The sequence below is a fragment of the Cebidichthys violaceus genome, unplaced genomic scaffold (genome assembly GCF_023349555.1).
Source record: "Cebidichthys violaceus isolate CVI_PGR_0920_01 unplaced genomic scaffold, fCebVio1.0.p SCAF_35, whole genome shotgun sequence".
In the NCBI taxonomy this organism is placed as follows: Eukaryota; Metazoa; Chordata; class Actinopteri; order Perciformes; family Stichaeidae; genus Cebidichthys; species Cebidichthys violaceus.
In genome coordinates, this window is record NW_027176539.1 from 363,527 (window position 1) to 375,547 (window position 12,021).

Sequence of the window (12,021 nt, forward strand, 5' to 3'; positions counted from 1 at the left end):
GGCATTATGTGATGGTAACCTTGGTGAATTTAGTAGAAATCTACAGACGCAAACAGACAAAGAAGTAAAATAAATGTTTTATTTCCTCTGGTCTGACAGAAGACGACCCTTCCACGTCTTCCTTGATCTCATGCGGAGACGAAGGAGATTCCTGAGAACCAAAATCAGGGCGATCAGCTGTTAGCGGGACAATAGCCTGTTTACTGAAGCAGCGCTATCACCTGCAGCCAGACAACAGGGATTAATGCAACCCGACGCCAGTGACTGTCACCCTCTGAACATTGACCAGGACCTGGTCTGGTCTCGCTCACCCCCCCCCCCCCCCCCCCTCAGGTTACTGAGAAGCTTCTCACGTTACACTTAGAAGGACTGAGTGGAGTTAAGAAGTCATCTAAGAGAATCATTTACAGGTTGTTTTCAGTTCAGAGGTCCACAGAAGACTCATAAAGACTCATAAAGACCCATAAAGACTCAGAGACTTGTTTTAAGCTTCAGCGTGAACGGAGGAATTAAATACTTATTTTTCAGATTAAGGAAATGTGTAAAGAAAGAATAGCTACACTGTCAGAAGTGTCGGGTATTCGTATTAATAAATGTCTCTTATTGTTTATATATATATATTATTTTATTAGATTAAATTAAACATGAGTAGAAGTCATGTGCAATAAATAAGATAAACACAGGAGCAAAGAATCAATTACCAGGTGTACGTTGAGTAATTAAACACCTCCCCCTCCCCCCAAAAAACAACAAGACACACACACACACACACACACACACACACACACACACACACACACACACACACACACACACACACACTGTTAGCTAGAGGTAAAGGTGAAAACGGACATTAAGATCAGAATCTCAGCGTCACGCCTTTTAATTAATAAATGAATGACGGTAGGGTCACGTGATGGAGTCAGACTTTATTATGTGACGTCCGCACAACTCTGCTTTTTGTTTTTAAAACGGGAAACTTGTGCTAAAATACGAAAACGCTGCTGACAGCGTTTTATTTTGAAATTTAGAATTTTAGTCTGGACGAGCAGAGATGGAGACGTTTAAAAAAAACGATGATGCAGACAAACACCATCACTTCCTGTTTGGGTCACAAAACCGGAAAAAAAAAAACGAACACAGCAAAAGACGTGTTTTAATCTGTTAAAACTTTGATTTAATGTGTGAGAGAGAAATAAATCCAGGCCTAAAGATCCACTCAGGGACTGAACTCTAACACGTGTGTCTCAGTCGTCTCTGTTAAAACAGCAGACTGTGGTGAGAGGAGGAACCAGAGCTGCTGGTCCTCCTCCCTGCTGAGAGATGAACTGTTAACCCTCCTGTTAACACCGGCACACTAAAGACCATCTGACAACAATAACACACACACACACACACACACACACACACGCACACACACACACTGCGAGCCAAACTACGCTTCACTTTCTCCCGTTTCTGCACCAATAAACACAAAATAAACACATGTTTTGTTTCTCTCCTCAAGACGACAAACTTTTAAAACGCTCGTTTTCTGAATGGAGTCCGGGTCGATCGGTGCTATGCTAAGCTAACACCGCAGCAGCTCCATCAACACTCAACATGACGTCGCACAGGCGTAAATACGGCAGCGTGGTTGCATGGCAACGAGTAACACGAGGCGTCTTGATTGGTTTAAAGACACGGCGTCACATTTTCTCGCTCGAGCCGATACACGCGATGAGAAGAAACACCCTCTGATGGGGGATCCGCGGTCAGCTGTTACCCCAAAATAAGGCCAAAGAAAAACACAAACAGTTTCTTTTCACCAGCGACGCCGAACCAAATGATCCACACGGCCTCAGGCGAGAAGACAAACAAGACTAAAGAGTCTTTCTCCCTCATTTAATTCCACTAAGAATCACCTTGTGAACTTTCCCGAAAAGGTGAGATCAAGCACTATATCATCATCCTCCTCCTCCTCCTCCTCCTCCTCCTCAGGCCTGATGATGAGGAGAAGGAGGAGGATGAAAGCTGCACCCTCAGACTCCCTCTGCCTTGTAATTTCACCGAGCTCCGGGCCAGACAGGAGCCCGAACCTCCTCCTCCTCTTCCTCCTCCTCCTCTTCCTCCTCCTCCTCTCTCTCTCTCTCTCTCTCTCTCTTTCTCTCTCTCACACCTGCAATTTTTTGCCGTCGGTCTGTGAAAACAAGCGGCAGCAGATGTGAGTCGTTAGGTCAGGCTTTGATGAAGAGGAACCACAGGTGAGCTTCAACCTGGACTCAAGTAAAGCGGGTCGAATTCAACACCGAGTCAGAGTTTGTGTTCATCTGAAGTTTCGATCCTGCAGCAGGATTCACAAATGTGTCCAGTTCACCGTCACCGAGGAGGAAAGAAAACCCCCCAAAAAATATTCTGCAGGGTCTAAAAAAAACCCCAACTTTATTAGCACTTTCACCAGAGACGGTGCAGACGTCCCTCCTGCCACACTGACCTCAGAGATCCACTGGAGCATCTGCTCACCCCCCCCCCCCCCCCTCATGGTACAGATGGCCTCGGACTCGGGGCCACCACCACTAATCTGTTTATGGTCTGCAGCAGAGAGGGGGGGGGGGGGCGTTAATCCAAACCGCTGAAACAACGAGGACCGACCGAACCCACCGCGGAGGATCATAGGAGGGGTCCAGAGGAATGTTAGAGAACCAGGACCCCCCCCCCCCCCCCCCCCCCTCCTCCAGGACTATATATCACATTTAAAGAGACGGTTATCACTACAACAACAGACACGTTGTTAGTCTATAATCATGTCTTTATTAGGATGTTGTCCATACTTGAACTCTCACCGATCGGTTGTTCTCTCGATTCATTTATTTGTTGTTTTTTTGGGTCGATAAAATGTTCAAATGTCTCAAAGACGTTCGGTTCACCGTCACAGAGGAAGTGTTCTCATTTAAGAAGCTGGACGCCTCTGTTGTCTCTATTGATTTAAGAACAAAAACAAAATGAGGAAAGAAATGCTACGAACCTGATGAATGAAACGACGACGTTAGAAGAACACCCGTCAAAATGAATTGAAGGAAACGATCTTCATCTTTCCCGTTTGTCAAAAAAGTAAGTGAGAGCGGAGGAGGAAAGAGGAGAAGCGTCTGCAGTCAGCTGATGAGTGAAACACAAAGACTATAGAGAGTCCCTCTAATGCCGACAGAATAACACCGGCTAATCCGCTCATCCTCCGGCTGATGATGAGGAGGAGGAGGATGAGGAGGATGAGGAGGATGAGGAGGGACGAGATCTGGTCAAAGACCTGCTGAGATGCTCCTCTGGAGGAACCACTGATGGGATTTAACGTCCCGACGCCTCAATGACACTTTAAATCTGTTAGAGCTGCTGCTGACACCAGAGAAGGTGTATCATTTATGAAGGAGTGAAGCTACAACTAAAACAATGATAATCATCAAATATCTATGATATAACTATACATATTTATATATATATATACAGTATATATATATATATATATATATATATATATATATATATATATATATATATATATATTTGTAGGTATAGCCCTGAAAGCTGTCTGAGTCATTTAATGATCCGGCTGTGAAACGTTTCTATTTATAGTCTTTTTATGACATTTTGAAGCCTGTTCGGTCTTGAAGTCGATGTAGGTGAGAGAGGATGACATCACCGCAGCAGGAAGGTGAACAGCTGTATCTCTCTCTCTCTCTCTCTCTCTCTCTTTCTCTCTCTCTCTCTCTTTGTTGTTTAATTGCAGAGCTCTAACTCGACACAAGTCCACACAAGAGAACTCCGGTGAGGCGGTGAAAAGAAAAGGAGACGTTGACCTGGATCGACCTAACTGTCTCTTTGAGGAGCGGGGGGGGGGGGGATCCCGTATGATGTCACCGTTTCCATCACCGTGACGACTAAACACGACGCGCTGCTGACCCTGAGACAGACGAGCTTCTGGTTACATGACAGATGTTCAGGATCTGAACCTCAACGCAAACCCTCTGAACCAATAGAAAAACAATAGAATCTCCACATCCAACATGTTTCTAGTGTCCACAAGTTTTACCAATGTTGAAAAAAAAATGGAGGCTCTACATGTTGTAAATATTAAACTATTGACATGTCTCAGCCTCTCCTCAGCCTCTCCTCTCCTCTCCTCAGCCTCTCCTTTCCTCAGCCTCTCCTTTCCTCAGCCTCTCCTTAGCCTCTCCTCTCCTCTCCTCAGCCTCTCCTCTCCTTTCCTCAGCCTCTCCTCTCCTCTCCTCAGCCTCTCCTCAGCCTCTCCTCTCCTTTCCTCAGCCTCTCGTCAGCCTCTTCTCTCCTCTCCTTTCCTCAGCCTCTCCTCAGCCTCTCCTCTCCTTTCCTCAGCCTCTCCTCTCCTCTCCTCAGCCTCTCCTCTCCTCTCCTCTCCTCTCCTCAGCCTCTCCTCTCCTCTCCTCAGCCTCTCCTCTCCTCTCCTCTCCTCTCCTTTCCTCAGCCTCTCCTTTCCTCAGCCTCTCCTCTCCTCTCCTCAGCCTCTCCTCTCCTCTCCTTTCCTCAGCCTCTCCTCTCTCTCCTCTCTGTTCACTTTTTCTGACAGAAGCGTTCTTCACACACAACGTGTTCGAAGACCTTGGGAAAGATGAACGCCAGTCGATAATGTCAGTTTTCACAGCTTCTGGCTCTGATGAACGGGGGGGGGGGTTTGGCGATCGTTTAAACAGAAAACATGCTTTTGGATCCCGCCGGTGGGTTTTGAGGTTCAGGTTCGAACCTCAAAACTTCCCCTTTGTGACATATTCTGCAACCCGGGGTCCAAAACCTCGTATTCATTTCCTAAACAAATGACTTCTGGAGAACATGTGAAACCGCGGAGACGTTCGTCGCCGACACTGAAGATCAGCTGTTTCACATTTACCACTACAAAGTCTGCCGGCCGGCTGCGGAGACTTTGAAACACTTTCCATTTTCAAAATAACATAAACCTCCGGAGCGGTTTCGTGTTTCCGTGTCGAAGCGAGAGCGTTCAAGGTTTTTAGGAGAAACAGAGTTTGTGTTCGGGCGACGGTTTTAAAGGACGTGCGACAGAAACATTTAACGGCGCGGTGCGTTTTTTTTACGGCGCGGTAACGAGCGGCGAGTCGCAACAGATTTACGTGACGTTCACGGTGAAAGTGAAAGAGTTCGTACTCTTTGAAATAATACGTGGGAACATCTGGAGGAAAGAAACGGGATGTAAATCCACCGGCTGCTGGTCCACGGCGCTTTGAAAGCTGCATTAATGGTTATTATTTTACATCTGCGACAAATCAAATGTAAAAGGAATCCTTCAATCAGCCCCCAATCTGCAGCTTGCTTCAGCTCTACGGAGCTTTGCACCGTGTTTCAGCTGCTGCTTTTGGGTTTACGGAACAAAACTACGACTACAAGCCTGAGAGAGAAACTGGACAAATAACTGTAAAAAATAAATAGAAACAGCCTATCCTCCTAAGAGCACTAAGAATTCCTCTGCCCCTTAAATCAGCACAGGGTTCATTTCACTGATTGGCTGCAGCACAAAGTCTCAGATCCCATCACTGAGTGCTGCTGGGCCCGGTCCAAGTCCCTGCTTTCTCTAGACCTTTGAAGTGCTCCCACACACACACACACACACACACACACACACACACACACACAGGAAGGGGCGTGTCCCTCTCTGGTTCCCGTACCCTCCAGGTACACCTGGCCTGTTAGTCTCACAGATGAAAATGTGTGACCTTTTTGACCTCCTGCTTTTGTTCGCTCTGCGCTCTCGTCTCGCCTCTAAAAAGAAGGAGGGGTGAAAATAAACAGAGCTCCTGGTTTTGAAGGAGGGAAGGGAAAGAGTTAACCACGAGGAAGAGGACGAAGAGGACGAAGAGGACGAAGAGCACGTGAGCGGCTTCCTGGAATACGGCTGCTTTCATATAAAAAAAAGAGAGGTGAGACAAAAGTGTCCAGACAGGAAGAGAGAATTCAACGTTTCCACGCTGACAAAAGCCAAGAAAAAGAAGACAAAGAAGTGGGACCAGCTCCCCTCACTGAGCTCTTCACACCACGCTCTGGGTTAGGCTCTAAGCGGAGCGACGGAGGTTATGGACACCGGTGTGTGTGTGTGTGTGTGTGTGTGTGTGCAGGTATATGTGCACCACAATGTTCCATAAATGTCTGAGCACAACGGGGGGGGGGGGGCAGAGAGCAGACACGGGGGAAGGTGTGGTTTTGGGAAAAAGAGACAACGAGGGCAGAAATGCATGACCGCAATGGAAACCTCTGTTTAACTGGCAAATATGGTCAGACTGAGATCTGTGTGTGTGTGTGTGTGTGTGTGTGTGTGTGTGTGTGTGTGGTGTGTGTGTGTGTGTGTGTGTGTGTGTGAGGGGGGGCTGACAGGAAGGATGGATACACAGCGAGTGAAATGAAAGCCCAGCAGGAGTTCCTGTGAACACCCAACTGACAGAAGAGAAAGAAACATTTCTGACGAGGAAAATAAACGGTCCTAAATGTCCTAAATGTCCTAAACGGTCCTAAATGTCCTAAACTGTACTAAATGTCCTAAACGGTCCTAAATGTCCTAAACGGTCCTAAACGGTCCTAAATGTCCTAAACTGTCTCAAATGTCCTAAACGGTCCTAAGCGGTCCTAAATGTCCTAAACTGTACAAAATGTCATAAACGGTCCTAAATGTCCTTGACTGTCCTAAATGTCCGAAACGGTCCTAAATGTCCTAAACTGTCCTAAATGTCCAAAACGGTCCTAAATGTCCTAAACTGTCCTAAATATCCTAAACGGTCCTAAACTGTCTAAATGTCCTAAACTGTGTTAAACGGTTGGACGTGGTTCTGCTGAGTTGACCTGCTGTGTAACTGGCCAACGTTTCCTCACAACACAGGACATCTCACTTAAAGGCACTCATTCTCTTTTTGGCGCGTTTTCCTACAGAAGTTCAGCAAAACGTGTCAGTTTACGCTCGCTGCACACAAACAGTCCCTTTCAAAATAAAACTCTGTTTTCTCAGGAAAACAACTTTGTTAGGTTTAGGAAAAGATCGTGAGAGACGTGAGAGTTCACCGACCATCAGCTGTGAACCGGGAAGTGACTGAACAACACCAATGTACAAAGAATTACAAAATAAAAGAATGTTTAAGTTCACAGACAGATTGGTTGCAGGTGGACTGCAGGTATCAACGTGAACATACCTATTGATCATGAGCAGCAGGACGTGAGGGTGAGGACATGAAAAGAAAGAAAGACAGAAAGAACATCATTAATGGATTGCAGAAGACATCTCGTTGTGGTTTAAATCTGGCTTGTTTTGTCTCTTTGTTACGTGAGGAACAGTTCCGCTTCGCTGCTCCTCAGAGAGACTCTTTCTGATCATGTGACCTCTTATATAAAGAAAGTGGTCCCGTCTCCTGAGCTGAGCCTCGCTGCCTCTGCAGGTTCCTCTCGTGGAGGAGCTTCATGAATGCTTATTACGCAGCGAGGGACGGGACTGAAAGAAGCTCCGAGACTCTCTTTGTGGCCGTAAAGCTGCAGCTGAAGAGCAGCTTTCACTTCTCGATGAACTCTCTCTGAAAGGAGAGTCACCCAGCTGGCTTTTCCCTTTGCCCGTCTCACGTCCGTTCCCACCGCGGCGTCCTCGGGTAATGACGGGTCCCCCGTCGTTATGTCATGATGTCAAATTAGTGGGTGCAGCCAAAAAAAAAAAAAGGACACGGCGTCAGCGACGCGCTCGGGGTTTTTTTGGGTTGTGTGGCGACAGTCTGAGCCCGCGGGAATGTAGGCCGGTCCTCCTCCTCCTCCTCCTCTCTGACGAGAAAAACATTATCCACCAAAACCCTCTCACCGTGTTCTGACCTGAAGGGGTCATGTGACGCGTGTGTTCTGTACGAGGTTCTCCTCCACAGTCAGGGTTCTACTACAGCACATGAGTTCATCTCTGATCTCTACAAAGGCACCAGACTCCATTCACTAAAAGGCTGATTCTACCTGGTCTGGTCTACTGCTGCTCAGACCAGAAGCCTCCTCGGCCCCCAGAGGCTTCATCTGACGGAGGGGAACACGCGTCGGTGTCTGCACTCCGTCCGAGAGATTGATGGAGGTGAAAATAGAGCGTGGTAGAAGTCCACTCTGAGTGACGTGAGAAGACGGAGCACTTCAAACCAAAAGCAAACACGAGGAAGCGGCTACGGCACTTTATTAAAGCTACAAAGCTCAGCGGTCACCAGAGAATATTAAATACACCGACGGGACGCTGACCTTTGACCCCGACGCTGCGATTTACTGCACTGTTAACCGCTTCGCAGGCTTTTTCCTTTCTGCTCCAGCCGCCGTGTTTTTAACCAACCATCAACCCTCTGAACCACCAAAAGCCACCGGCGGGACGGTTTTCTTTGAACAATCGCCAAAAAACGACACCGTTTATCACAACCAGGAGCTGTGAAAAAGTTATTATCATCGGATTTTCTGATTTCTGACGGTCTTTGAACACGTCATGTGTGACGAACGCTTCCGTCAGAAAAAGAAACAAAAACAAAAGCTTAAAATTGTGTAAAATTGAGGAGAGGAAGGAGGGGAGAGGAAGGAGAGGAGAGGAGAGGAGATGAGAGGAAGGACAGGAGAGAGGGGAGAGGAGAGGAGAGAGGAATGAAAGGAGAGGAGAGAGGGGAGAGGAGAGGAAAGGAAGGAGAGGAAGGAGAGGAAGGACAGGAGAGGAGAAGAAGGACAGGAGAGGAAGGAGAGGAGAGGAGAGAGGGGAGAGGAGAGAGGGGAGAGGAGAGGAAGGAGAGGAGAGGCTGGAGACATGTCAGTAGTTTAATATTTACAACATGTGGAGACATGTTGTAACACTTGTGGACATTTTGAACATGTTGTATAAATCGATTCCAACTTTTGTAAAACAGATTATCAAAGAAATTCAACTTGTGTTTTCTTCTTGTTTAACGATCAATGTCGTCATAACTGTGTTGTTCTCACTAAAGACATGTTCTAGTTCTAGTCATCATGGTTCCGTTTCCATGGAGGAGCAGAACTTTTATATTACAGTGAAACTCAAAACCGCAGAGAGAATAAAACGCCCCAAAACATCTCCGAGGGCCGAACAGCTGACAGCAGAGTAAACGCTCACGTCTGTATTTACGACAGACGACACGCATGGAGGAGTGTTCAGGGTGTGTGCTCTGCATACTTTAGACCACCGGCGAGCAGCAGAGGTGGTGGAGGGACTCAAGCTGCTTCTAATGGAGGCCAAACTCCACCACATGGATTCAGTTGGGGTTTTTTTTTTCAAGAGGCCCGAAAACCAACTTTACAAATCCTTAAAAAACGTCACTTTCATATCTGCATCCGATCAGCACTGCAGAGTCAGCAGGAACGCCGAGCTCCGTTCAGACATATCTGAAGCGGAGCGTTCCCGGTGAAAGATAAGTCATCGCTCGTCCTCTCACAGTGGAAACTCTGCAGGACGCTTCCTGTCAGTATTACGCAGTCGTAGCGTCACCGGGAAAAAAAAAGAAAGAAAGAAGAACCTTTTCAGGAAGAGTCGAGTCGTAGTAATGATAATAATAACAAGCGAGTTTGGCTCTTTCCCCCTAAAAAGCACCTGTGGGAGCTTCAGGCAAGTCATAAAAACACACAAGCCCTTAAATCTGCTCTGCGAGGTCTCGACCCCCGAAGAGTGAAAATCAAAAAAAATAAATAAAATACAACATCTGTTTGTTGCCATCGGAGCCCCGGAGAGGATTCTGTGAAAATATGGAATCTGACTTCCCTCCGCTGGAGCAGGAGGAGGAGGAGCAGGAGGAGGAGGAGGAGGAGGAGGATCTCCTCTGCAGCTGAACAAACAAGCTCCTGCAGCATATAGGTGTGTGTGTGTGTGTCTGTGTGTGTGTGTGTAGGTGTGTCTGTGTGTGTGTGAGCCTCAACCTGACCTTCTGCACTTCAACATACCAGAAGCACTGATAACACACACTTTATTATCAAATAGAATACACTATATTTATATAAGAAAAGAAAATATAAATATATTCAATTAAATATATAAATATATATAAATATATATATATGCAGACTAGGCACTTCCTAGGTTTGGTCCGCAGGATATTAAAAAGAAGAAGAAGAAGAAATCAAAACAATACAGACGGGTTCCATATGTTTTGATCATCTTATTGAGTTCATGAACCTGTACGTATGAAAATTGTATTGTATTCAATTTAAATTATTGTATTTTAAGTTTCCTTGTTAAAAAAGAAGAAGAAAAAAGAGAGAAAGTGAAACGACATGACTGATGTGGCATTAAATACTTGTCATACATATCAGAGGCCGGTCCCGTTTACGCTCGGCTCCGATCACGTGTTTCAAGATGTGGACATTTTCCACGACTCGGTATGTGGATCCGTTAAGGCCTCCGGTGTGTTTGAGGGCAATGCCGTCATATATATATATATATATATACGAGGAAACCGAATCCTCACACAAACAACCGCGGCCCCTGGCGTCTGGGGGCCGCCTCGCCTTTCCTAAATATCAGAAGTCACCCCGGAAGCCTCCCGGCGGGGGCAGCGAACCCGATCCGAGCAGCTGCATTGTACTTCACAGAGCGAGCGTGTAGAGTTTCCAGAGGTGGATATTCCCATCGGGGTCGTGTTTCATCTGGAGTCAGATGTTCCTGAGCTCCAGCTAATCAAATGTAGGTTTGAAAAAGGAACACGCCTGAATAAAGGGAAGGAGTTCACGCTGAATGACAGGCAGCGTTCGGCTCCTAGATCCTTCAGCTGCGGTGGAAAGTCTTTTCTCACGCCCCGTTAGTCTCCGATTAACGACCGCGATCGTTGATCATGTGGAGTTCAAGTGGAGACGCTCGCTGCTTTGAAGAAGCTTCTTCACAGCAGCAGAACAACCCTGAAACCAGAAGCTGTTTATAGTTTATTTAGAAGGAAAATATGAACAGATCAACAGATCAACACACACCAACGGCCTTCACATTTTTCCGTCTTTTGTTAAAAAAAAAAAAATTCCGGCAATCGGCGGAAAAATATTCGCTTAACGCGACGTCTGCTTTAAACAAAAACACCAACACATCGTCAGCGTATAAAGTAGATACAGCTAACATGTTAGCAACATTAGCATTCATACGATTACCGGGTATGGCTGAAAATACCGACTCCTCTTTTAGCTCTGTTTTGGTCTCCACCAGCTCCTACCGTGTTGTCGACCGCTGATTATTAACGGCCAATGGTTTGTTAACTGATGTTTAGAAGCCTTGAGTTCTGCATTTTGGCCGTCACCATCTTGGTTATTTTGCAACCAAGAGGTGACACAAGAGGGCGGAGCCAAAATGTTCCAATTCATGATGTGAAAACACACTGAAAGAGTTAAAGTTACACGGACAACTCCGTGGTAGAGACCTGTCAATCACTGTGTAGCCCCGCCCCTAAAGCATCCCCTGCTTTATGGTCTGTTTGACTCTAAATGTACCATAATGTACTAAATGAACATCATGCTGTATTGAAGAAGACTGGAAACTAGAGATTGAGACCATAAACTCATGTTTACAATGTTTACTGAGGGAATAAATCAAGAGAGAAGTAGAGTCATTTTAGACTAGACTTCTGTACAACCAGAGGAGTCGCCCCCTGGTGGACACTAGAGAGAATGCAGCTTTAACACACACTTCCAGGAGAATAGACGCTTACTGCTTATTTTCGGTGAACCAGATTCTAATATTCACACAGCCTTCGTAGATGGACACAAACACATTTCATTGGACAGCCAGAGAAGCTGTGTTTATGTGTGTGTGTGTGTGTGTGTGTGTGTGTGTGTGTGTGTGAATGAAATGTGTGTGAGTGAATGAAATGTGTGTGAGTGAATGAAATGTGTGTGAGTGAATGAAATGTGTGTGAGTGAATGAAATGTGTGTGAGTGAATGAAATGTGTGTGAGTTTGAGTAGCTGTGTATAAGAAGCAGGGTTTTACAGAGATTCCTCCTCATGCAGGATTCTTCATGGATCAGTGGACGTGCACATC

General features: G+C 46.2%; 1 protein-coding gene across 2 annotated transcripts in view; it reads right to left on the reverse strand.

Annotated features, from left to right (window-relative positions):
- nhsa (Nance-Horan syndrome a (congenital cataracts and dental anomalies)) overlaps window positions 1-12,021 on the reverse strand; it is a 49,177-nt gene that overhangs the window by 13,505 nt on the left and 23,651 nt on the right. The gene's annotated exons all lie outside the window — the stretch shown is intronic.